We start from the raw sequence: 25,043 nt of genomic DNA on the forward strand, positions 1-25,043 counted from the left end.
ACGCAATGCAGATAGCCCGGTTAGCCAATGTGCGGGAGCACTGGTTGGTTGGGCCAATTGAGGTACTATGTACATGAATGCATAGTTAAAGTGACTATGCATATATGAGAGTAGCAGAGTAGAGAGTAGAGAGTAGAGAGTAGCAGCAGCATAAAAGAGGGGTTGGGGGGGCACACAATGCGATAGTAGGGAGAATAGTCCGAGTAGCCATTTGATTACCTGTTCAGGAGTCTTATGGCTTGGGGGTAAAAACTGTTGAGAAGCGTTTTTGTCCTAGACTTGGCACTCCGGTACCGCTTGCCATGCGATAGTAGGGAGAACAGTCTATGACTGGGGTTGTTGGGGTCTTTGACAATTTTTAGGGCCTTCCTCTGACACTGCCTGGTGTAGAGGTCCTGGATGGCAGGCAGCTTAGCCCCAGTGATGTACTGGGCCGTATGCACTACCCTCTGTAGTGCCTTGCGGACGGAGGCCGAGCAATTGCCGTACCAGGCAGTGATGCAACCAGACCATCCTGTCTCGATGTTGCAGCTGTAGAACCTTTTGAGGATCTCAGGACCCATGCCAAATCCTTTTAGTTTCCTGAGGGGGAACAGGCTTTGTCGTGCCCTCTTTACGACTGTCTTGGTGTGTTTGGACCAATCTAGTTTGTTGGTGATGTGGACACCAAGGAACTTGAAGCTCTCAACCTGCTCCACTACAGCACCGTTGACGAGAATGGGGACATGCTCAGTCCTCCTTTTCCTGTAGTCCACAATCATCACCTTAGTCTTGGTTACGTTGAGGGATAGGTTGTTATTCTGGCACCACCCGGCCAGGTCTCTGACCTCCTCCCTATAGGCTGCCTCGTTGTTGTCGGTGATCAGGCCTACCAGTGTTGTGTCGTCTGCAAACTTAATGATGGTGTTGGAGTCGTGCCTGGCAATGCAGTCGTGGGTGAACAAGGAGTACAGGAGGGGACTGAATACGCACCCCTGGGGGGCTCCAGTGTTTAGGATCAGCGTGGCAGATGTGTTGCTACCTACCCTCAGCACCTGGGGGCGGCCCGTCAGGAAGTCCAGGATCCAGTTGCAGAGGGAGGTGTTTAGTCCCAGGATCCTTAGCTTAGTGATGAGTTTTGAGGGTACTATGGTGTTGAACGCTGAGCTGTAGTCAATGAACAGCATTCTCACATAGGTGTTCCTTTTGTCCAGGTGGGAAAGGGCAGTGTGGAGTGCAATAGAGATTGCATCATCTGTGGATCTGTTTGGGTGGTATGCAAATTGGAGTGGGTCTAGGGTTTCTCGGATAATGGTGTTGATATGTGCCATTACCAGCCTTTCAAATCACTTCATAGCTACAGACGTGAGTGCTACGGGTCTGTAGTCATTTAGGCCGGTGTTCTTTGTGTTCACAGGGACTATGGTGGTCTGCTTGAAGCATGTTGGTATTACAGACTCAATCAGGGACATGTTGAAAATGTCAGTGAAGACACCAGCCAGTTGGTCAGCACATGCCCAGAGCACACGTCCTGGTAATCCATCTGGCCCCGCAGCCTTGTGTATGTTGACCCGTTTAAAGGTCTTACTCACGTTGGCTACGGAGAGTGGGATCACACAGTCGTCCGAAACAGCTGACGCTCTCATGCATGCCTCAGTGTCGCTTGCCTCGAAGCGAGCATAGAAGTGATTTAGCTCGTCTGGTAGGCTCGTGTCACTGGGCAGCTCGTGGCTGTGCTTCCCTTTGTAGTTTGTAATAGTTTGCAAGACCTGCCACATAAGACGAGCGTCGGAGCCGGTGTAGGATTTTTTGTAAGCTTCCGGGTTAGAGTCCCGCACCTTGAAAGCGGTAGCTCTACCCTTTAGCTCAGTGCGAATGTTGCCTGTAATCCATGGCTTCTGGTTGGGGTATGTACTGTACGTACAGTCACTGTGGAGACGACGTCCTCAATGCACTTATTGATAAAGCCAATGACATATGTGGTGTATTCCTCAATGCCATCGGAAGAATCCTGGAACATGTTCCAGTCTATGATAGCAAAACAGTCCTGTAGTTTAGCATCTGCTTCATCTGACCAGTTTTTTTATAGAACGAGTCACTGATGCTTCCTGCTTTCATTTTCGCTTGTAAGCAGGAATCAGGAGGACAGAGTTGTGGTCGGATTTACCAAATGGAGGGCGAGGGTGAGCTTTGTACGCATCTCTGTGTGTGGAGTACAGGTGATCTAGAATTGTTTTCCCTCTTGTTGCACAATTAACGTGAGTGGTTTCCTGTTTGCTTATTTCCTTACTTGTAGATTACTACAAGTAATCTAGTAAAAACCACAGAAATCACAGGAGTATAACAAAATCATAAAACAGCTAATTAAAAACATTGAAAGGTCAAGGCATCAGCCTCAACATCCTTCATCAATGATTTAAAAACACCAACCGGGACAAGTTCTTCCAGTTTAAATATCAAGGCACAAGGTGAGACCCAAATGCATATGGTTGGAGTCTTACAATGTTTATTAATCCAAAAACGGGTAGGCAAGAGAATGGTCGTGTACAGGCAAAAGTTCAAAACCACTTCAGAGTCCAATAGGTACCAAAGGGCAGGCAGATTCAAGATCAGGGCAGGCAGGATGATCAATCAGGCGGGAAAGTAGTCCAGAGTCAGGCAGGATGATCAGGCAGGATGATCAGTCAGGCAGGATGATCAGTCAGGCAGGAAAGTAGTCCAGAGTCAGGCAGAGGTCCAAAACCGGGAAGACTAGCCAAATAGAATAGAGTACGGTGGTTGACTTGACTAAACATACAAGACGAACTGGCACAGAGAGACAGGAAACACAGGGATAAATACACTGGGGAAAATAAGTGACACCTGGAGGGGGTGGAGACAATCACAGGGACAGGTGAAACAGTTCAGGGCGTGACATTAAAACTATTGTGCAAGGAGTTCCAAGCCAATGGCGCAGAGTACATAAAAGGCCTTTTAACAAATTCAGTTCGGACATTTGGAACAGTTAGCAGGATAAAGTCCAGCGAACGAAGAGAGTACCCACCACATCTCTGAACAATAAAAACGCCCAAATAAAATGGTGGTAAACCTAAAATGGCTTTCTAAAGAAAAGTATACCAGTGCCTGAGCCTACGAGTGACTAGAGAAGGCCAGCCAACCCTGGTATATAAAGTGCAGTGGTGCATAAGGGTTTTGCAGTTTAAAATAATTCTTACAGCTCCATGGTAAAGGCTGTCAATTGCTCTCAAACACTGAACGGAAGCGTTCATATATAAAATTTCACAATAGTCTAGTATATGCATAAAAGTAGCTGATACAAGCCTCCTTCTGGCTTCAAAAGAAAAACAGCTCTTATTCCTAAAATACTATCCCAACTTCAGCTTACAATATTTTATAAGTTGTTGGATATGCAATTTAAAAGAGGCCATCATCAATTCAAATGCCAAGATATTTATATGAGGTTACAGCCTCAATCTCATTGCCCTGACATTTTGCACATTTTTTGTCTAAATTATTTATATAAACAGGGAATAAGAGGGGACCAAGTACAGTGCCCTGGGGCACACCATTACAGACAGACAATTTAACAGACATGAACCCATCAAATTGAGTGCACTGAGTTCTATCCGACAAATAGTTAGCAAACCATGCAACTGCATGCTCAGAAAGACCTACACTCGACAATCTCTGCCTTAGTATAGCATGATTAATTGTATCAAAAGCCTTAGAGAAATCAATAAAAAGTGAGACACAGTGCTGTTTATTGTCAAAGGCTTCAGTGATATCATTTAAAACGTTCATGGCTACTGTAATTGTGCTATGCTTCTTCCTGAAGCCCGATTGGTACATTGATAAAATAGAGTTAGTATATAAAAACTACTTTAGCTGTTCACTAACAAGGGTTTCAAGTATTTTCGCCAGGGGGTGACAGCTTTGAAATCGGCCTATAATTATTTAAAAGAGTTGGACCTCCCCCGTTTAAAAGTGGTAGGACAAATTCTGATTTCCAGATACTTTGAATGTAATAACTTTCCAGGGTTAGATTGAACAGATATGTAAGTGCTATGAAATCAGCTGCCAGATTTAAAAAGCAGGGATCAAGATGATCAGGACCGGCAGAATTTCTCTGATCTAAGGATTTCAGAACTTCATGTACCCCCTGCACTGAGAATGGCAAAAAGATAAAAGTTTGACCAGCTCTCACTGGTTCATCCATGCAGGGTTGTACAGAGACAGAGGACACTGAATCAAACAGCCTACCAGATGATATAAAGTGCTCATTGAAACAATTCAGCATTTCAAGTCCTTCAATACACATGATGGTAATGCATTAACATTACTGTTACCAGACATAGACTTAATAGCCTTTCAATACGTTCTAGGGTCATTCAGGGTTATCAGTGGTAACAGACATAAAATATTCAGACTTGGCCTTCCTGAGAAGAAAATAATATTTATGTGGAACATTTGTCAATTTCAAATCAATCTGGGTAGATTTCTCTGGACATTTGAGATTTGGGCGGGTGGGGAAGTTAATCAACTGGGTTTGCAGAGGGGGGTCTATAGCAGCAAATCACAGTTATAGAGAGACCATTTAAAACCTCAAGATTCAAAGCAAGAAATTCCAACTGTTTACAAATAGTTTCATACTTTGCCACTTTTACAAAGAATTTAGTCTTTACATATATGGCCACACACCCACCTTTCTTAGCCCGATCAGTGCCTGGATACAGCCATATACCACAAACCCCCAAAGTGCCTTTTAGCTGTTATTAACTGGTTACCAATGTAATTAGAGCAGTAAAAATACACGTTTTGTCATACCCGTGGTATACGGTTTGATATACCACAGCTGTCAGCCAATCAACATTCAGGGCTCGAGCCACCCAGTTTATGGTCATTTCAGGTCATTTCAGGTCAGTTCAGGGATCGAGCCACCCACTGTTATGCCAAAGGGATATTTCACTGTAATACCAAGTTAAGAATTTACAGTAACTGTCAAAACACTACCTTCCTAAAGGATATTTTTCAGTTAAGTTGTTCTTATGGGTGTTATTTGACTTCACTGTTTGTATTTTTGTACAGTGCATCCTGATACATTTCCTGCCATTGTCTATGTCTGCCTCTGGCTGTTACAGTCTCTCTCTCCCTCTCTCTCCCCCTCTCTCTCCCCCCCTCTCTCTCTCTCTCTCTCTCATTCTCTGTCTTACTGTCTGTCTCTCGCTCTCTCCCTCTCTCTCTGTCTCACTCTATCTCTCAATTCAATTAAATTTGCTTTATTGGCATGACGCTTACTTTGGATATTTACAATATTAATATAATAAGAATCAAAATTGTCAACAGTAACAACAATAACCAAGGGTCAAAATAACCATACATTGAACAATACCAATAAGCATACAGTAGAGGACATGTGCAGGTTGATTGGTCTGTCAGACACTGTCCCTCATCTTATGGCAAGCAGCAATGTAGTGCGCTTCCAACCCACAGCTCTCTGCATCCTCCCCCAACAGGACAGGTATTCTATTCTCATCAGAGAGGTCTTTGAATCCTTAAATAAGGGTTTCAAATTTGGGGAAGTGACACTCTAATTGTTTTATATTTTTGACGTTTTGTCAGGAAATACAGCTCTGTCTCAGGTTCTGCTGTGGTGCAGTGGTTGCACAGCCTTTCCTTTACAGGGAGCCAGGTTTTCCTGTCTACCCTTCTCAATGGCAAGGCTGTGCTCACTGAGCCTGTGCTTTGTCAGGGTTTTTCTAAGGTTTTGATCAGTAACCATGGTCAAATAGTTTAGCCAGTGTAATGTCGATTTAGGGCCAGATAGCACTGCCTTTTGCTTTGTTCTTGTGATTGTGTTTCCCAAAAAGCTTTTGACTGTGATGTAAATTATTTTATTCTGATTGATTGGATGTTCTGCTCCTGAGGCTTCAGTTTGTTAGTAGAACAAGTTTGTGAACTCAGCCCCAGGACCAGCTGGATGAGGGGACTCTTTTCTTTGCTCAGCTCTTGGCATTGCAGGGCTTGGTAATGATATGATAATGATACTGTATATGGTATGGTAATGATATCTCTCTCTCTCTCTCTCTCTCTCTCTCTCTCTCTCTCTCTCTCTCTGTTTCTCTGTTTCTCTCTCTCTTTTTGTTTCTCTCTCTCTCTCACACACACACACTCTTTCTCATTTTTCCTCTTCCTCTCCGCGTAGCTTCTGGCTCGGGTGCTACATTGACAAAAGTTACAGCAGACTGATAGAGCTGAGCAACTGTGTGAGTCTGAGAGAGAGCGAGAGAGCGAGAGAGCGAGAGAGCGAGAGAGCGAGAGAGAGAGAGACAGACAGACAGACAGTAAGACAGAGAATGAGAGAGAGAGAGAGAGAGAGAGAGACAGACAGACAGTAAGAAAGAGAATGAGAGAGAGAGAGAGAGAGAGAGAGAGAGAGAGAGAGAGAGAGAGATGTGTGTCAACAGTAACCTTGGGAAAATCCTCTGCATTATTATTAACAGCAGACTTGTACATTTCCTCAATGAAAACAATGTACTGAGCAAATGTCAAATTGGCTTTTTACCAAATTACCGTACAACAGACCATGTATTCACCCTGCACACCCTAATTGACAACCAAACAAACCAAAACAAAGGCAAAGTCTTCTCATGCTTTGTTGATTTCAAAAAAGCCTTCGACTCAATCTGGCATGAGGGTCTGCTATACAAACTGATGGAAAGTGGTGTTGGGGGTAAAACATACGACATTATAAAATCCATGTACACAAACAACAAGTGTGCGGTTAAAATTGGCAAAAAACACACACATTTCTTCACACAGGGTCGTGGGGTTAGACAGGGATGCAGCTTAAGCCCCACCCTCTTCAACATATATATCAACGAATTGGCGCGGGCACTAGAAAAGTCTGCAGCACCCGGCCTCCCCCTGCTAGAATCCGAAGTCAAATGTCTGCTGTTTGCCGATGATCTGGTGCTTCTGTCACCAACCAAGGAGGGCCTACAGCAGCACCTAGATCTTATGCACAGATTCTGTCAGACCTGGGCCCTGACAGTAAATCTCAGTAAGACCAAAATAATGGTGTTCCAAAAAAGGTCCAGTCACCAGGACCACAAATACAAATTCCATCTAGTCACTGTTGCCCTAGAGCACACAAAAAAACTATACATACCTTGGCCTAAACATCAGCGCCACAGGTAACTTCCACAAAGCTGTGAACGATCTGAGAGACAAGGCAAGAAGGGCATTCTATGCCATCAAAAGAAACATACATTTCAACATACCAATTAGGATTTGGCTAAAAATACTTGAATCAGTCATAGAGCCCATTGCCCTTTATGGTTGTGAGGTCTGGGGTCCGCTCACCAACCAAGACTTCACAAAATGGGACAAACACCAAATTGAGACTCTGCACGCAGAATTCTGCAAAAATATCCTCCGTGTACAACGTAGAACACCAAATAATGCATGCAGAGCAGAATTAGGCCGATACCCACTAATTATCAAAATCCAGAAAAGAGCCGTTAAATTCTACAACCACCCAAAAGGAAGTGATTCACAAACCTTCCATAACAAAGCCATCACCTACAGAGAGATGAACCTGGAGAAGAGTCCCCTAAGCAAGCTGGTCCTGGGGCTCTGTTCACAAACACAAACACACCCTACAGAGCCCCAGGACAACAGCACAATTAGACCCAACCAAATCATGAGAAAACAAAAAGATAATTACTTGACACATTGGAAAGAATTAACAAAAAAACAGAGCAAACTAGAATGCTATTTGGCCCTAAACAGAGAGTACACAGCGGCAGAATACCTGACCACTGTGACTGACCCAAAATTAAGGAAAGCTTTGACTATGTACAGACTCAGTGAGCATAGCCTTGCTATTGAGAAAGACTGCCGTAGGCAGACCTGGCTCTCAAGAGAAGACAGGCTATGTGCTCACTGCCCACAAAATGAGGTGGAAACTGAGCTGCACTTCCTAACCTCCTGCCCAATATATGACCATATTAGAGAGACATATTTCCCTCAGATTACACAGATCCACAAAGAATTCGAAAACAAATCCAAATTTGAAAAACTCCCATATCTACTGGGTGAAATTCCACAGTGTGCCATCACAGCAGCAAGATTTGTGACCTGTTGCCACGAGAAAAGGGCAACCAGTGAAGAACACACACCATTGTAAATACAACCCATATTTATGCTTATTTATTTTATCTTGTGTCCTTTAACCATTTGTACATTGTTAAAACACTGTATATATATAATATGACATTTGTAATGTCTTTACTGTTTTGAAACCTCTGTATGTGTAATGTTTACTGTTAATTTTTGTTGTTTTTCACTTTATATATTCACTTTGTATGTTGTCTACCTCACTTGCTTTGGCAATGTTAACACATGTTTCCCATGCCAATAAAGCCCTTGAATTGAATTGAATTGAATTGAGAGAGAGAGAGAGAGAGAGAGAGACAGACAGTAAGACAGAGAAAGAGAGAGAGAGACAGACAGTAAGACAGAGAATGAGAGAGAGAGAGAGACAGAGAGAGACAGACAGTAAGACAGAGAATGAGAGAGAGAGAGAGAGAGAGAGAGAGAGAGAGAGAGAGAGAGAGAGAGAGAGAGAACTTCATTATCTAGCACGGATCTGAACTCACATCCACTCACTCCCCCCTGTCCCGGCTATGAGATTGACCTGCTGACTGTGTTGGACCTAGCCCTGAATGACCTAACCTAATACTGGTAAGCCAAAATACTTTTACTGTTACAGTATGTTTCAGGTGGGTACTACTTGTGTTTCTCATGGGTTTATCTATGTTATTAAAGATGGGCTGACAAGATAATCAGATGTCACTTTACTTACTTTACTTGTCACTTTACTTCAACTTGAATTACACTGTACTTAACGTGACATGCTCAAGTTAGAGAGTAAGGACATTGGGTGACAAGTTTGCAGATGAGGAGACGTGTTGTTGTTGTGTTTATTTAAGCTGGAAAAGTTAGGCTTTATTGATTCATCATCGTTTTCATCTTGTTTGTTTGATTCAAGCTCCCCGAATTCTGACATCACAAGCAAATGTTTATGTGACTCTGGTTGTGAGCATTTTGACATCACCAGCAAATGTTCATGTGCCTCTCAATGTGAGTATTCTGACATCACCAGCAAATGTTCATGTGCCTCTCAATGTGAGCATTCTGACATCACCAGCAAATGTTCATGTGCCTCTCGTTGTGAGCATTTTGACATCACCAGCAAATGTTCATGTGCCTCTCGATGTGAGCATTTTGACATCACCAGCAAATGTTCATGTGCCTCTCGATGTGCGCATTCTGGTGCATGAATGGCTTTGGCTTGGTTTTTCCTCTCTTTGCATTGCTTCCCACACTTGTGTTGTTGTTAGTGCTAAATAATACCACACAACATATACAAAAAACACAAAGGTGTTCAGAGGAAAAGATCATCATTGTTTTTCCTTCCTTTTTCCGACTTGGCACAGGGAGAGGGGAGAAAATTGCAAACAGACCCACCCACCCCTAGGAGTGAGTCCACTCAGAACTAGGAAACATAAAACACCAGTGTCAGGGAGTGTGTGTGTGTGTGTGTGTTAGAGAGAGAGAGAGAAACAGAAAGAGTGAGACACACAGAAAAAAAGAGAGTACACAGGGTAAGGGGGATTTTCCTAATGATCCAATTTGTTTTGATAACTCTGATGTGCTCCTTTGCCCCATGCGTTAGTAGAGCTTGCAGAGTGAGAGGGGAGAGAGCGATAGCTAGAGGTATAGAGAGTGAATTGGGCTGCTTTCATAATCCGGCCAATGTCTTTCCATGTGTCTCATAGCCCTGATCACTGCCCTACAGGTCCCTAATAAGCAGGGAAATTAACACATCAACTAAATGTGCTTGCAATTTGTCCATATCATTTCCCGTCTCATCCCCTTCCTGTATATTGGCACACGTCATCTTGTTCCTTAAAAAAAAACTCTTTATGACAGTCATATTACAATTTGAAATTGTAAAAGTAATGACACAAAACAGTAATGAAACCAAAGTGTTCTCAGTTGTATAGCTACAAAAGCTGTCCTAGTTGAATAAGATGAACATTTGTGTACTTTACAACTGATAGTAATTCTATGGCGTGGGTCAATCTCAGGTAACCAAACAAAAATTGAAAATATAAATGAATCTTAAACGGGATAAAACGCCATCAAAATTACATGAATAGAGTGCAGAGTTTTCCCAGCTGTTGATTTGTTTTTCCCCACATGATTTTACAGTGCACCATACATAAATCATTTTTGATAAAAACACATGATTGAATGATTGGCTTAGCCTTTTGCTCGCTCTCTCGCCCAAAACACAAGAGTTTCTCTCTATTTTTACACTCCCCAGGACTACTCCATATATAGACCTATGTCTTTGTGGTCTGTTGAGCTCCTAAATCCTACGTTTTATGTCCTTTTTGACAATGATGGTCCATAATGATGACATTCACAGGTTATTTTGCTCTGACTTGGAGGTGACGAACTCAAATTACAGTCCAAGGAGTTGTTGTTGGTTTGAACTCAGACCTGGAGAGCGGAAAGATCTTTGTATAGAGGTTTGGACTGATGTCATCTATACCAAAATACTTTAGAGCAGCCAGAAAACATTAACTGGACTCAAAATTCATATTGTAGATGTGCACCATTTGATACATCAAATAAAATGTTATTGGTCACATATTTAGCAGATGTTATTGCAGATGTAGCGAAATGCTTGACATGCTCACTTCTCACTGATGAAGCTATACGAGACATACAGTAGATTAGAATGCATCGCACATAACAAACCAATGCAGTACTTCCATAACAGAAATGGTCACTCATTCCAGATCAACTCTTCCAGAGTTACAGAAAACAGCATACATTCATGAAACAGTGATGTTTCACAAAATGTCCTCGGTACATAGTTATGAAAAGTAAAACTTGATAACGTTTGCGTATTAACGACTATGATTGCCCTCAGGTTCACCATGTGTTATGCTTCTTGGACCTATGGTATGACTTCTCAGAACATAAAATTAATTTAAATTCAATCAAATAAAATCAATACAATTTTAGTGGAACAAAAACTCTCCCTGTGAAATGCCAGACTTGGCAATCGGCTTCCATTTTAATGACATATGGCCTGTGATAAATATGGCTTCTGTCCCAGTGATAAATCGTCCAAAAGTTTAATCTGTGGAGGTCAAGATGTCAAAAGGTCACTGTCAGCCAGAAGTAGCCTACTGAGACATAACTCTCTGGGACAATAGTTGACTCTCAGTCTTGGTATAGCAGTGACCTGGACCACAGGTCAAATTCAGAGAGGGAAGTGGGGGCATTATGGGTCTGATGGATCATTAACAATATTACAAATGTGAATGTCAATACCGTAACAATGTGAGAATGTGTATACCGTAACAATGTGAGAATGTCAATATCGTAACAATGTGTGAATGTCAATACCGTAACAATGTGTGAATGTCAATACCGTAACAAAGTGAGAATGTCAATACCGTAACAATGTGAGAATGTCAATACCGTAACAATGTGAGAATGTCAATACCGTAACAATGTGTGAATGTCAATACCGTAACAATGTGTGAATGTCAATACCGTAACAATGCTAACAGCAAGAAAAAGTGAGGTAAAATTCCACATTGAAAATTTAAAATGACAAGATGGTTCTTCGTTTGGCTCTATACTCCATGTTTGGATTTGAAATGATACAATGACTATGAGGTTAAAGTTCAGACTGTCAGCTTGAATCGGTGGAACCGTTTAGAAATTACAGCACTTTTTACATCAAGTGTGTGACTGCAAATTTGTTGCATACATTTGCTGTTTCTTTTGGTTGTATTTTAGATTATTTTGTGCCCAATAGAAATGAATGGTAATTAATATATTGTGTTATTTTGGAGTCACTTTTACTGTAACCTGTTATGGATGATGCGAATTTCCGCAGCTTTTTGTAAAAAATCGTGCAACATTACAAGTCCTGCTACTCATGTCAGGAATATAGTATATGGATATGATAAGTATGTGTGTATAGAAAACACTCTGAAGTCTCTAAAACTGGTTAAATCGGGTCTGTGGCTATAACAGAACGTGTTTAGGAGTAAAAATCCCTGGTAAAACTGTTTACCAAAAACACAAAAAAAATATTTGTCCGCCATTCAATGTATTGTTTAAGGCGACCTAAAATAAATGAGGATCCCCTGTAAACGCCTACAGCTTCCACACGATGTCGCCATTGCTGTCAATTTCAACTTGGTTACAACACGAATAGACCCCTCCTTTCTTGAGGCGCACCACAGTATGTTGTGAAACTGAAAAAATGGACGATGATTTCCAGACTTGCTGCTATCGAATACAGATCGCCCCGTGATCAATTAGATACATCATTAACGTTTATTAATACCTAAAGTTGGTTTAGAAAAGTCGTTTGAAGTGATTTGTAAAAGTTTATAGGCGACTTTTGTAATTTTAAAAAGTCTTGTAAATGGGCTTTTTGCAGCATCAGACTGGCCTTCAGCAAATTACATTTTGGGTATACAATGACGGATTTAATCGGGAAAAAGACCCAATTGTGATGTTTATGGGACATATAGGAGTGCCAACAAAGAAGCTCGTCCAAGGTAATGAATGTTTTATATTTTATTTCTGCGTTTTGGGTAGCGCCGGCTACCGCAAAATCTGTTGTTTACGTGTCGTGCTGGTATTTTGGGGGGGTGCATGCTATCAGATAATAGCTTCTCATGCTTTCGCCGAAAAGCATTTTACAAATCTGACTTGGTGGCTAGATTCACAACGAGTGTAGCTTTAATTCAGTACCTTGCATGTGTATTTTTATGAAAGTTTGAGATTTATCGAGTACTATACTCGAGTACTATAGGTGGCGCTCTGAAATTTCCGCTGAGCTGTCCCTGTGCAGGGACCACCTCTGTACCACATTGAACATTTAAAATGACAAGATGGGTCTTCGTTAGGCTCTATACTCCATGTTTGGATTTGAAATGATACAATGACTATGAGGTTAAAGTTCAGACTGTCAGCTTGAATCGGGGGAACCGTTTAGAAATTACAGCACTTTTTGTATGTCGTCCCCCAATATTAGGGGAGCAACAAAATCGGGACGAATTCACTTAATGTGTATTAAAGTAGTAAAAAGCTAAGTATTTGGCCCCATATTCATAGCATGCAATGATACATCAAGTGTGTGACTGCAAATTTGTTGCATACATTTGCTGTTTCTTTTGGTTGTATTTTAGATTATTTTGTGCCCAATAGAAATTAATGGTAATTAATATATTGTGTTATTTTGGAGTCACTTTTACTGTAAATAAGAATATAAAATGTTTCTAAACACTTCATATGGATGCTACCATGATTATGGATAGTCCTGAAAGAATCGTGAATAATGATGAGTGATAAAGTTACAGACACAGAAATATCATACCCCCAAGACATGCTAACCTCTCACCATTACAATAACAGGGAAGGTAAGCATTTTATATCATACACCCAAGACAAGCTAACCTCTCACCATTACAATAACAGGGAAGATTAGCATTTTATATCATACCCCCAAGACATGCTAACCTCTCACCATTACAATTACATGGGAGGTTAGCATTTTATATCATACACCGAAGACATACTAACCTCTCACCATTACAATAACAGAGAAGGTAAGCATTTGGGGGGGGGGGGGGGGGGGTATGATATTTGTGTGTCTCAACTCTTTAATTGGGTGGAGGTTGTTACAGGGTGTAGAGCTTTAGTTGGGGGGGGGTTGTTACAGGGTGTGGAGATTTAGTTGGAGGGGTTGTTACAGGGTGTGGAGATTTAGTTGGGGGCATTGTTACAGGGTGTAGAGGTTTAGTTGGGGGGGTTGTTACAGGGTGTTGAGGTATAGTTGGGGGGGTTGTTATAGGGTGTAGAGGTATAGTTGGGGGGGGTTGTTAGAGGGTGTTGAGGTTTAGTTGGGGGGGGTTGTTATAGGGTGTAGAGGTATAGTTGGGGGGTGTTACAGGGTGTAGAGGTATAGTTGGGGTGGGGTTGTTATAGGGTGTAGAGATATAGTTGGGGGGGGGGGTTGTTATAGGGTGTTGAGGTTTAGTTGGGGGGGTTGTTATAGGGTCTAGAGGTTTAGTTGGGGGGTTGTTACAGGGTGTTGAGGTTTAGTTGGGGAGGGGTTGAAACAGGGTGTAGAGGTATAGTTGGGGGGGTTGTTATAGGGTGTAGAGATATAGTTGGGGGGGGTTGTTATAGGGTGTTGAGGTATAGTTGGGGGGGTTGTTATAGGGTGTAGAGGTATAGTTGGGGGGGATTGTTATAGGGTGTTGAGGTTTAGTTGGGGGGGTTGTTACAGGGTGTTGAGGTTTAGTTGGGGGGGTTGTTACAGGGTGTAGAGGTATAGTTGGGGGAGGGGGTTGTTACAGGGTGTTGAGGTTTAGTTGGGGGGGTTGTTACAGGGTGTTGAGGTTTAGTTGGGGGGTTGTTACAGGGTGTAGAGGTTTAGTTGGGGAGGTTGTTACAGGTTGTAGAGGTATAGTTGGGGGGGTTGTTACAGGGTGTTGAGGTTTAGTTGGGGGGGTTGTTACAGGGTGTTGAGGTTTAGTTGGGGGGGTTGTTACAGGGTGTAGAGGTATAGTTGGGGGGGTTGTTACAGGGTGTTGAGGTTTAGTTGGGGGGGTTGTTATAGGGTGTAGAGGTATAGTTGGGGGAGGGGTAGGGGTTGTTACAAGGTGTAGAGGTTTAGTTGGGAGGGTTGTTACAGGGTGTTGAGGTTTAGTTGGGGGGTTGTAATAGGGTGTAGAGGTATCGTGGGGGGGGGGGGTTGTTACATGGTGTTGAGGTATAGATGGGGGGGGCGTTGTTCCAGGGTGTAGAGGGGTTGTTACAGGGTGTAGAGGTATAGTTGGGGGGTTGTTATAGGGTGTAGAAGTATAGTTGGGGGGGTTGTTATATGGTGTAGAGGTATAGTTGGGGGGGGGGGGGTTGTTACAGGGTGTTGAGGTTTAGTTGGGGGGGTTGTTATAGGGTGTAGAGGTATAGTTGGGGGGGGGGTTGTTATAGGGTGTTGAGGTATAGTTGGGGGGGGTTTGTTACAGGGTGTAGAGGTATAGTTGGGGGGGTTGTTACAGGTTGTTGAGGTTTAGTAGGGGGGGGGGTTGTTACAGGGTGTAGAGGTATAGTTGGGGGAGGGGGTTGTTACAGGGTGTTGAGGTTTAGTTGGGGGGGTTGTTACAGGTTGTTGAGGTTTAGTTGGTAGGTTGTTACAGGGTGTAGAGGTTTAGTTGGGGAGGTTGTTACAGGGTGTAGAGGTATAGTTGGGGGGGTTGTTACAGGGTGTTGAGGTTTAGTTGGGGGGGTTGTTACAGGGTGTAGAGGTATAGTTAGGGTTGTTACAGGGTGTTGAGGTTTAGTTGGGGGGGTTGTTATAGGGTGTAGAGGTATAGTGGGGGGGGGTTGTTATAGGGTGTTGAGGTTTATTTGGGGGGGTTGTTACAGGGTGTTGAGGTTTAGTTGGGGGGGTTGTTACAGGGTGTTGAGGTTTAGTTGGGGGGTTGTTACAGTGTGTAGAGGTATAGTTGGGGGGGGGGGGTTGTTACAGGGTGTTGAGGTTTAGTGGGGAGGGTTGTTACAGGGTGTAGAGGTTAAGTTGGGGGGTTGTAATAGGGTGTAGAGGTATAGTTGGGGGGGGTTGTTACATGGTGTTGAGGTTTAGTTGGCGGGGTTGTTACAGGGTGTAGAGATATAGTTGGGGGGGGAGGGTTGTTACATGGTGTTGAGGTTTAGTTGGCGGGGTTGTTACATGGTGTTGAGGTTTAGTTGGGAGGGTTGTTACAGGGTGTAGAGGTTTAGTTGGGGGGTTGTTATAGGGTGTAGATGTATAGTTGGGGGGGTTGTTATAGGGTGTAGAGGTATAGTTGGGGGGGGGGGTTGTTACAGGGTGTTGAGGTTTAGTTGGGGGGGTTGTTATAGGGTGTAGAGGTATAGTTGGGGGGGTGTTACAGGGTGTAGAGGTATAGTTGGGGGGGGGTTGTTATAGGGTGTAGAGGTATAGTTGGGGGGGGGGTTGTTATAGGGTGTTGAGGTTTAGAGGTTTAGTTGGGGGGTTGTCATAGGGTGTTGAGGTTTAGGGTGTTGAGATTTAGTTGGGGGGGTTGTTATAGGGTGTAGAGGTATAGTTGGGGGGGTTGTTATAGGGTGTTGAGGTTTAGTTGGGGGGGTTGTTACAGGGTGTAGAGGTATAGTTGGGGGGGGTTGTTATAGGGTGTTGAGGTTTAGTGGGGGGGTTGTTATAGGGTCTAGAGGTTTAGTTGGGGGGTTGTTATAGGATGTAGAGGTATAGTTGGGGGGGTAGGGGTTGTTACAGGGTGTAGAGGTTTAGTTGGGGGGTTGTAATAGGGTGTAGAGGTATAGTTGGGGGGGGGGGTTGTTACATGGTGTTGAGGTATAGATGGGGGGGGGGGGATTTGTTGTTCCAGGGTGTAGAGGTTTAGTTGGGGGGTTTGTTACAGGGTGTAGAGGTTTAGTTGGGGGGGGGGGGGGGTTGTTACATGGTGTTGAGGTTTAGTTGGCGGGGTTGTTACATGGTGTTGAGGTTTAGTTAGGGGGGTGTTGTTACCTGGTGTTGAGGTTTAGTTGGGAGGGTTGTTACAGGGTGTAGAGGTTTAGTTGGGGGGTTGTTATAGGGTGTAGAGGTATAGTTGGGGGGGGGGTTGTTACAGGGTGTAGAGGTATAGTTGGGATGGGGGTTGTTACAGGGTGTAGAGGTTTAGTTGGGGGGTTGTTATAGGGTGTAGAGGTATAGTTGGGGGGTTTGTTACAGGGTGTAGAGGTATAGTTGGGATGGGGGTTGTTACAGGGTGTAGAGGTTTAGTTTGTTGGGGTTGTTATAGGGTGTTAAGGTTTAGTTGGGGGGGTTGTTACATGGTGTTGAGGTTTAGTTAGGGGGGGGTTATTACATGGTGTAGAGGTATAGTTGGGATGGGGGTTGTTACAGGGTGTAGAGGTGTAGTTAGGGGGGTTATTACATGGTGTAGAGGTATAGTTAGGGGGGTTGTTACATGGTGTAGAGGTTTAGTTAGGGGGGTTATTACCTGGTGTAGAGGTATAGTTAGGGGGGTTATTACATGGTGTAGAGGTATAGTTAGGGGGGTTGTTACATGGTGTAGAGGTATAGTTAGGGGGGTTATTACATGGTGTAGAGGTATAGTTAGGGAGGTTATTACATGGTGTAGAGGTATAGTTAGGGGGGGTTATTACAGGGTGTAGAGGTATAGTTATGGGGGTTATTACATGGTGTAGAGGTTTAGTTAGGGGGGGTTATTACATGGTGTAGAGGTATAGTTAGGTGGGTTATTACATGGTGTAGAGGTATAGTTAGGGGGGTTATTACATGGTGTAGAGGTATAGTTAGGGGGGTTATTACATGGTGTAGAGGTTTAGTTAGGGGGGTTATTACATGGTGTAGAGGTATAGTTAGGGGGGTTATTACATGGTGTAGAGGTATAGTTAGGGGGGTTATTACATGGTGTAGAGGTATAGTTAGGGGGTTATTACATGGTGTAGAGGTATAGTTAGGGGGGTTATTACATGGTGTAGAGGTATAGTTAGGGGGGTTGTTATAGGGTGTTGAGGTTTAGTTGGGGGGGTTGTTACAGGGTGTTGAGGTTTAGTTGGGGAGGTTGTTACAGGGTGTTGAGGTTTAGTTGGGGGGGTTGTTACAGGGTGTTGAGGTTTAGTTGGGGGGGTTGTTACAGGGTGTAGAGGTATAGTTGGGGGGGGGGGTTGTTATAGGGTGTTGAGGTTTAGTTGGGGGGGTTGTTACAGGGTGTAGAGGTATAGTTGGGGGGGGGGGTTGTTATAGGGTGCAGAGGTATAGTTTTAGGGGTTGTTGTAGGGTCTAGAGGTTTAGTTGGGGGGGTTGTTATAGGGTGTAGAGGTATAGTTGGGGGGGGGGTAGGGGTTGTTACAGGGTGTAGAGGTTTAGTTGGGAGGGTTGTTACAGGGTGTAGAGGTTTAGTTGGGGGGTTGTAATAGGGTGTAGAGGTATAGTTGGGGGGGGGGGTTGTTCCAGGGTGTAGAGGTTTAGTTGGGGGGGTTGTTACATGGTGTTGAGGTTTAGTTAGGGGGGTGTTGTTACATGGTGTTGAGGTTTAGTTGGGAGGGTTGTTACAGGATGTAGAGGTTTAGTTGGGGGGTTGTTATAGGGTGTAGAGGTATAGTTGGGGGGGGGGGGGGGGTTGTTACAGGGTGTAGAGGTATAGTTGGGATGGGGGTTGTTACAGGGTGTAGAGGTTTAGTTGGGGGGTTGTTATAGGGTGTAGAGGTTTAGTTGGGGGGTTGTTATAGGGTGTAGAGGTATAGTTGGAGGGTTGTTACAGGGTGTAGAGGTTTAGTTAGGGGGGTTGTTACAGGGTGTGGAGGTTTAGTTAGGGGGGTTGTTACAGGGTGTAGAGGTTTAGTTAGGGGGGGTTATTACATGGTGTAGAGGTTTAGTTAGGGGGGTTGTTACATGGTGTAGAGGTTTTAGTTGTGGCGGGGGTGGGGGTGGGGTTGGAGGGTTGTCACAGGGTGTAGAGGTTTAGTTAGGGGGGTTGTTATAGGGTGTAGAGGTTTAGTTAGGGGGGTTGTTACAGGGTTTAGAGGTTTAGTTAGGGGGGGGGGGTTATTACATGGTGTAGAGGTTTAGTTAGGGGGGATGTTACAGGGTGTGGAAGTTTAGTTAGGGGGGTTATTACATGGTGTAGAGGTTTTAGTTGGGGCGGGGGTGGGGGTGGGGTTGGAGGGTTGTTACAGGGTGTAGAGGTTTAGTTAGGGGGGTTGTTACAGGGTGTAGAAGTTTAGTTAGGGGGGTTGTTACAGGGTGTATAGGTTTTAGTTGGGGCGGGGGTGGGGGTGGGGGTGGGGTTGGAGGGTTGTTACAGGGTGTACAGTGGTCTATGGCACAAAACACCCTGTCCTGATATGACAGGGAACAGGTGTAATGTTAGAGAAAGACAGTAAATAGAATAGACCATAAATATAAATACACCCTCCCCCCCAAACAATAAGATCTTCTAAGTATCAAAGCTAAAGCCCTGTTGTAATCAAGGTAGAAGATTCAGGTCTCCCTCTCCAAATTCCTCAAAGGAATGTGCCTTTGCCAAAACTCTAACTCATCCTATGCGTTGTGCACGTAATATGAAAAATTCTTAATGTTTTTTTGTGAAGAGAGGGATGTGATTTTAGGAGCCATAACAGATAATTGTTTTACATAAACAGTGACAAGTCATGCCCCTGGGTGAGGTCAGAGAGCGTGTCAGCCTGACGGAACCGCCCATTTCGAACAAATTGTATAAATTGGTGGGTTAAGAATGAACATATTGTCTAGTGGTGAACTGGAGCGTGGTAGAATGGATACTCTGTCCGTCCTCTCCCAGCCCACGTTTAGCGACTGCTGCTAATGCAACGGCTAGGAGGTATCACTTCTGGAGTGAATAAGAGTTCAAAGTTCACACCAAGTTGCCTTACTTTTAAGATCATTCTATATTCTGATTGGTATAGTTGAAATTCATCCTTCCTGGGTGTAGGTCCTTCACCTTCACATTGAAATGATATGCTAATTTTGTTAGGTTCTCTAAGGTTGGCTTAGTTCTGTAGGTGGTCTTTGTCCTTTCAATGTGGGGACCTCAAGTCCACACGTCTTTGGAACAGCTTATTTATTATCTGAGCCCTTTTAACGTAGGACTGTTGCCCTAACGTCCTCGGAACAGAAAGTTACATTTTCGTCAAGAGATTTATATAGGAGGGAAGAGAAGGGCGTCTTTCATAGTTTATAACCAATGTCTGTTCACATGGGCAGGGCCACTGAGTTGAGCATAGTTCACTCATGAAACCCCAATTCTCTCATTTGGAAGCTAAAATTAAATTTAATATTTTCACAAACAGTTTCATATTTAAAAATGTAAATTGCACAACAATTCCATGTGAATCTGATAACTAGAATGTGTAGACTTTCCAAGATACAGTTTATGTCATCCTATCATCAGTAATAATGTCTCAGACGCCAACTGATCTGGCATCATATTCATTTAGTACCAATGCATATTTTCAGCTGGTTGGATTATCGAAATATGGTTCCGTTCCCATCTTTTGAGGTCATCAGACTCTCTCTCAATGTTAACCAAGGGATTTTCAATAGTCACATGGGTAGAGTAGAGAGAGGAAAAAGGGGAAAGGCATTTATGGGGGTCATAAACCTCCCCCACTCAGGCCATCGTCATGACAGTACCAACGCTAAGTGTCTCTGTCTATCTCTCTCTTGCCTTCGCCATGTCTTCTGTAACAAGCAGCCATATTGTTGTCATTCTGCTAGGGACCTGTTTAAAACGTATTAAGTGTGTTGGTCCTGTGTTACCATTTAATTAGCTAGTAAATAAATAATTAACCAATTTGTGTAATACTTTGCTCTGGTTTTTGCAGATGCAATGAGGATATGACTGTTCAGAATGATGATATGATACAAGGTTATGATTAATAAATTGAGTGTTTATAGATGTGATAGGTAAAGACCTTTAGAGTTTAATCCGGAAGATGGTAACTCTTTAAAGAACCGCTCTCGTGCTGCCCCAGATCCTAGTTAGTTAATTGTTACATGATTAATTTAATCGGGTCACAATTAAACATAGTTGATTAGATAAATAACAGCCATCAGATTAATGTTAAAGTCAACTCACGACACTGGCTTGCCATTGGAAAAGATTCCCAGTTCCACTCAGTGACACAGCAGTCATTACTCAGAGGCCGTGATGACACACAGTGGCACGGGAGACGTGTTGGACATGGTTCGCCGCACTCGCACGCTGTTCTGATCAGCGTGCCCACACACATACAAAATGCACGCACACTCACAGAGAGAGACAGATAGACTGACAGATTTTGCCGTTGGTTGATGTTTTGGGACGGGGGTGCTCTGCTCATACAGGAGTGATAAAGGCCTAGTGCACTAATTTGGAGGACCCCCCCCCCCCCAAAAGAAAACAAATAATTAAGTAGTGATTTATCAGGGGGTGCTCCCCTACATCCAGAACTCAACAGAACAGAGAAAAATAGAATAGACAGAGAGAGGCTGAGATAGATACGTAGATGGAGGGTGGTGAAAACAGCCTGTGCCTCTCAATGCGAGGATGGCCACCCAGGGATAGAATTTTCCGTATACCCATCGAAAGGTTCCTACAACCTAGCCTATGTATGAAAGTTTACAACGTGCACAGGTCGAGAGAAATTTGAGTAATCAAGGTAACAGACATTGACACATTCAATACCGCCATGAACAATCTTGCATGCATCTATCTACGTAGCTGATCTAGGGTGTAATCATTAGTCCAACAGATGTAAACAAGAGTATATATTGGACAAATTCAGGTATGATTATCCCCATTTTGTTCCGTTAGCTTCCGTTTAAGAAACGTTTTCAACAGAATCAGCGGAATGAATACACCCCTGATTACACGCAAACATAGTTCCCTTTCATAGCAGCCAGATACAAACATAGTTCCCTTTCATAGCAGCCAGATACAAACATAGTTCCCTTTCATAGCAGCCAGATACAAACATAGTTCCCTTTCATAGCAGCCAGATACAAACATAGTTCCCTTTCATAGCAGCCAGATACAAACATAGTTCCCTTTCATAGCAACCAGATACAAACATAGTTCCCTTTCATAGCAACCAGATACAAACATAGTTCCCTTTCATAGCAGCCAGATACAAACATAGTTCCCTTTCATAGCAACCAGATACAAACATAGTTCCCTTTCATAGCAGCCAGATACAAACATAGTTCCCTTTCATAGCAGCCAGATACAAACATAGTTCCCTTTCATAGCAACCAGATACAAACATAGTTCCCTTTCATAGCAACCAGATACAAACATAGTTCCCTTTCATAGCAGCCAGATACAAACATAGTTCCCTTTCATAGCAGCCAGATACAAACATAGTTCCCTTTCATAGCAGCCAGATACAAACATAGTTCCCTTTCATAGCAGCCAGATACAAACATAGTTCCCTTTCATAGCAGCCAGATACAAACATAGTTGCAGTACTAGCTGTAGCTTATGCTTTCAGCACGATACTAAACAAAAATATAAAGGCAACATATAAAGTGTTGGTCCCATGTTTCATGAGCTGAAATTTAAAGATCCCAGAAATGTTCCATGTCCACAAATTTGTTTACATCCTTGCTAGTGAGCATTTCTCCTTTGCCAAGACAATCCACCCACCTGATAGGTGTGGCATATCAAGAAGCTGATTAAACAGAAGGATCATTACACAGGTACACCTTGTGCTGGAGACAATAAAAGGTCACTCTAAAATGTGCTGTTTTGTAACGCAACACAATGCCACAGATGTCTCAATTTTTGAGGGGGTGTGCAATTGGCATGTTGACTGCAGGAATGTCCACCAAAGCTGTTGCCAGAGAATTGAATGTTAATTTCTCTACCATAAGCTGCCTCCAACGTCATATTAGAGAATATGGCAGTACGTCTAACCGGCCTCACAACCGCAGACCACGTGTAACCACGCCAGCCCAGGACCTCCATATCCGGCTTCTTCACCTGCGGGATCGTCTGAGACCAGCCATCCGGACAGCTGATGAAACTGAGGAGTATTTCTGTCTGTAATAAAGTCCTTATGTGGGGAAAAACTCATTCTGATCGGCTGGTCCTGGGTCCTCAGTGGGTGAGCCTGGCTCTCAAGTGGGTGGGCCTATGCCCTCCCAGGCCCACCCATGGCTGCACCCCTGCCCAGTTATGTGAAATCCGTGGATTAGGGGCCAAATTAATTTTTTCAATTGACTAATTTCCTTATATGAACTGTAACTCAGCAAAATCAAATCCACCCTGTCTACAAAATATGCTGTTGGTCCGGTCCATGGAGATAACTCTAACATTATTTGGGACGATCCACTTCAAGGGTCAAATAGGGGGATTATTGCTTGACGACTCATAATTAATTTAATTCCACTGCTCTATCTATCTCTACATACATCCAGTCTGAGACGGCCATTGTAGAAGTCCTTTCTGCTGATGTCAAAGTTTGGGGCATTGTACAAAACAAGTCATCAGCGATTGGATCGTCTCTAACCAATCTAACCAATTACTATTTCTGAAACACCGCTTTAGGCTCTAGCCCAACCCATCAGTTTCTGGGATCAGTCAAACCAGTTTGAATGTGTTCGCATTCAAGAAGTTTTCAGGGAGGGGATTAAATCTACTCATCATGGAGAAGAAATGTGTGTGGCGTTTAGCCGGAGAGATGTGGAAGGGTAGCCAGGCAAGGGGGATTAAACCAGATACCAAGACTCAAATTAGATCCATTCATCTTTTGGGATCATGTCACCCAGTCTGGCACCGTTTAGACTTCGTCTCTCCTAAATTCATCTGAAGGGAAATTACAACTACTAAAAACAAAGTGATATCAACGAGTTTATCAAAACCAGAATACAACACAGCTAGTGTCTCTCTGGTCTTCTTGGCGAGGGTGTTCAGCCCTAAATCATGAGTTTGACTGTGGCCCCAATCCTAATTTAGGATATGTGCTTGTCATTGCCACAGAAAGTAGTTTGGGGTGGGGGGAGTTTTTGCCCAAGCTGTAGACTGCTTTATTGGTCTGCTAATACCAGACTATTAAAGGCCCAGTGCACAACTTTTGCGCTTTTTTTTTTTTACAATACTTTCAGAAAGTATTCAGACCCCTTGACTTCTTCAACATGTTGTTACGTTACAGCCTTATTCTAAAATGTATTAAATACATTTAAATCTTCAGCAGTCTACACATGATACCCAATAATGACTAAGTGAAAACAGGTTTTTAGAAATGTATGCAAATGTATTACAAATAAAAACAAAAATACCTTATTTACATAAGTAGTCAGACTCTTTGTTATAAGACTCGAAATTGAGCTCAGGTGCATCTTGTTCCATTGATCATGCTTGAGATGTTTCTTCAAGTTGATTGGAGTCCACCTGTGGTAAATTCAATAGATTGGACACGATTTGGAAAGGCACATGCCTGTCTAAATAAGGTTCCACAGTTGACAGCCTATGTCAGAAGTAATTGTCCGTAGAGCTCCGAGACTGTGTTGAGGCGCAGATCTGGGCGAGGGTAGCAAAACATTTCTGCAGCATTGAAGGTCCACAAGAACACAGGGGCCTCCATCATTATTAAATGGAAGAATTTTGGAACCACCAAGATTCTTCCTAGAGCTGGCCACCAAACAGAGCAATCGGGGGGAGAAAGGCCTTGGTCAGGGAGGTGACCAAGAACCTGATGGTCATTTTGACAGAGCTCTAGGGTTCCTCTATGGAGATGGGAGAACCTTCCAGAAAGACAACCATCTCTGCAGAACTCCACCAATCAGGCCTTTATGGTAGTGTCCAGAATGATGCCACTCCACAGTAAAAGGCACATGACAGCCCGTTTGGAGTTTGCCAAAAGGCACCTAAAGACTATTAGACCATGAGAAACAAGATTCTCTGGTCTGATGAAACCAAGATTGAACTCTTTGGCCTGAATGCCAAGTGTCACATCTGGAGGAAACCTGGCATCATCCCACGGTGAAGCATGGTGGTGCAGCATCATGTTCTGGGGATGTTTTTCAGCAGCAGGGACTGGGAGACTAGTCAGGATCAAGGCAAAGATGAACAGAGCAAAGTACAGAGAGATCCTTGATGAAAAACTGCTCCAGAGCTGTCAGGTCTTCAGACTGAGGCAAAGGTTCACCTTCCAACAGAACAACGACCCTAAGCACACAGCAAAGACAACGCAGTAGTAGCTTCGGGACAAGTCTCTGAATGTCCTTGAGTGGCCAAGCCAGAGCCTGGACTTGAACCCGATTGAAAATCTTCGGAGAGACCTGAAAATAGCTGCGCAGCGAAGCTCCCAATTCAACCTGACAGAGCTTCTGTTTTTGTGTATAATCTCGAAATCCTCTTCATCAACACAATACACCACATCCTTGATATAGCCTATTCGTTATT

The 25,043-nt window shown here is 43.4% G+C and overlaps 1 protein-coding gene across 2 annotated transcripts in view; it reads left to right on the plus strand.

Annotated features, from left to right (window-relative positions):
* Positions 1-8,643: 8,643 nt before the first annotated feature.
* Positions 8,644-25,043, plus strand: part of LOC110528499 (histone deacetylase 7) — a 73,657-nt gene continuing 57,257 nt past the window's right edge. Inside the window, exon 1 of one of the 2 annotated variants that reach the window (XM_090241870.1) lies at positions 8,644-8,724. The gene's annotated coding sequence lies outside the window, so the exon portion shown is untranslated. The remainder of the gene's footprint in view (positions 8,725-25,043) is intronic. The other variant, XM_090241869.1, reaches the window with a different exon arrangement.

The sequence above is a fragment of the Oncorhynchus mykiss genome, chromosome 7, assembly GCF_057628025.1.
Source record: "Oncorhynchus mykiss isolate SJ-2025 chromosome 7, ASM5762802v1, whole genome shotgun sequence".
Taxonomy (NCBI): Eukaryota; Metazoa; Chordata; class Actinopteri; order Salmoniformes; family Salmonidae; genus Oncorhynchus; species Oncorhynchus mykiss.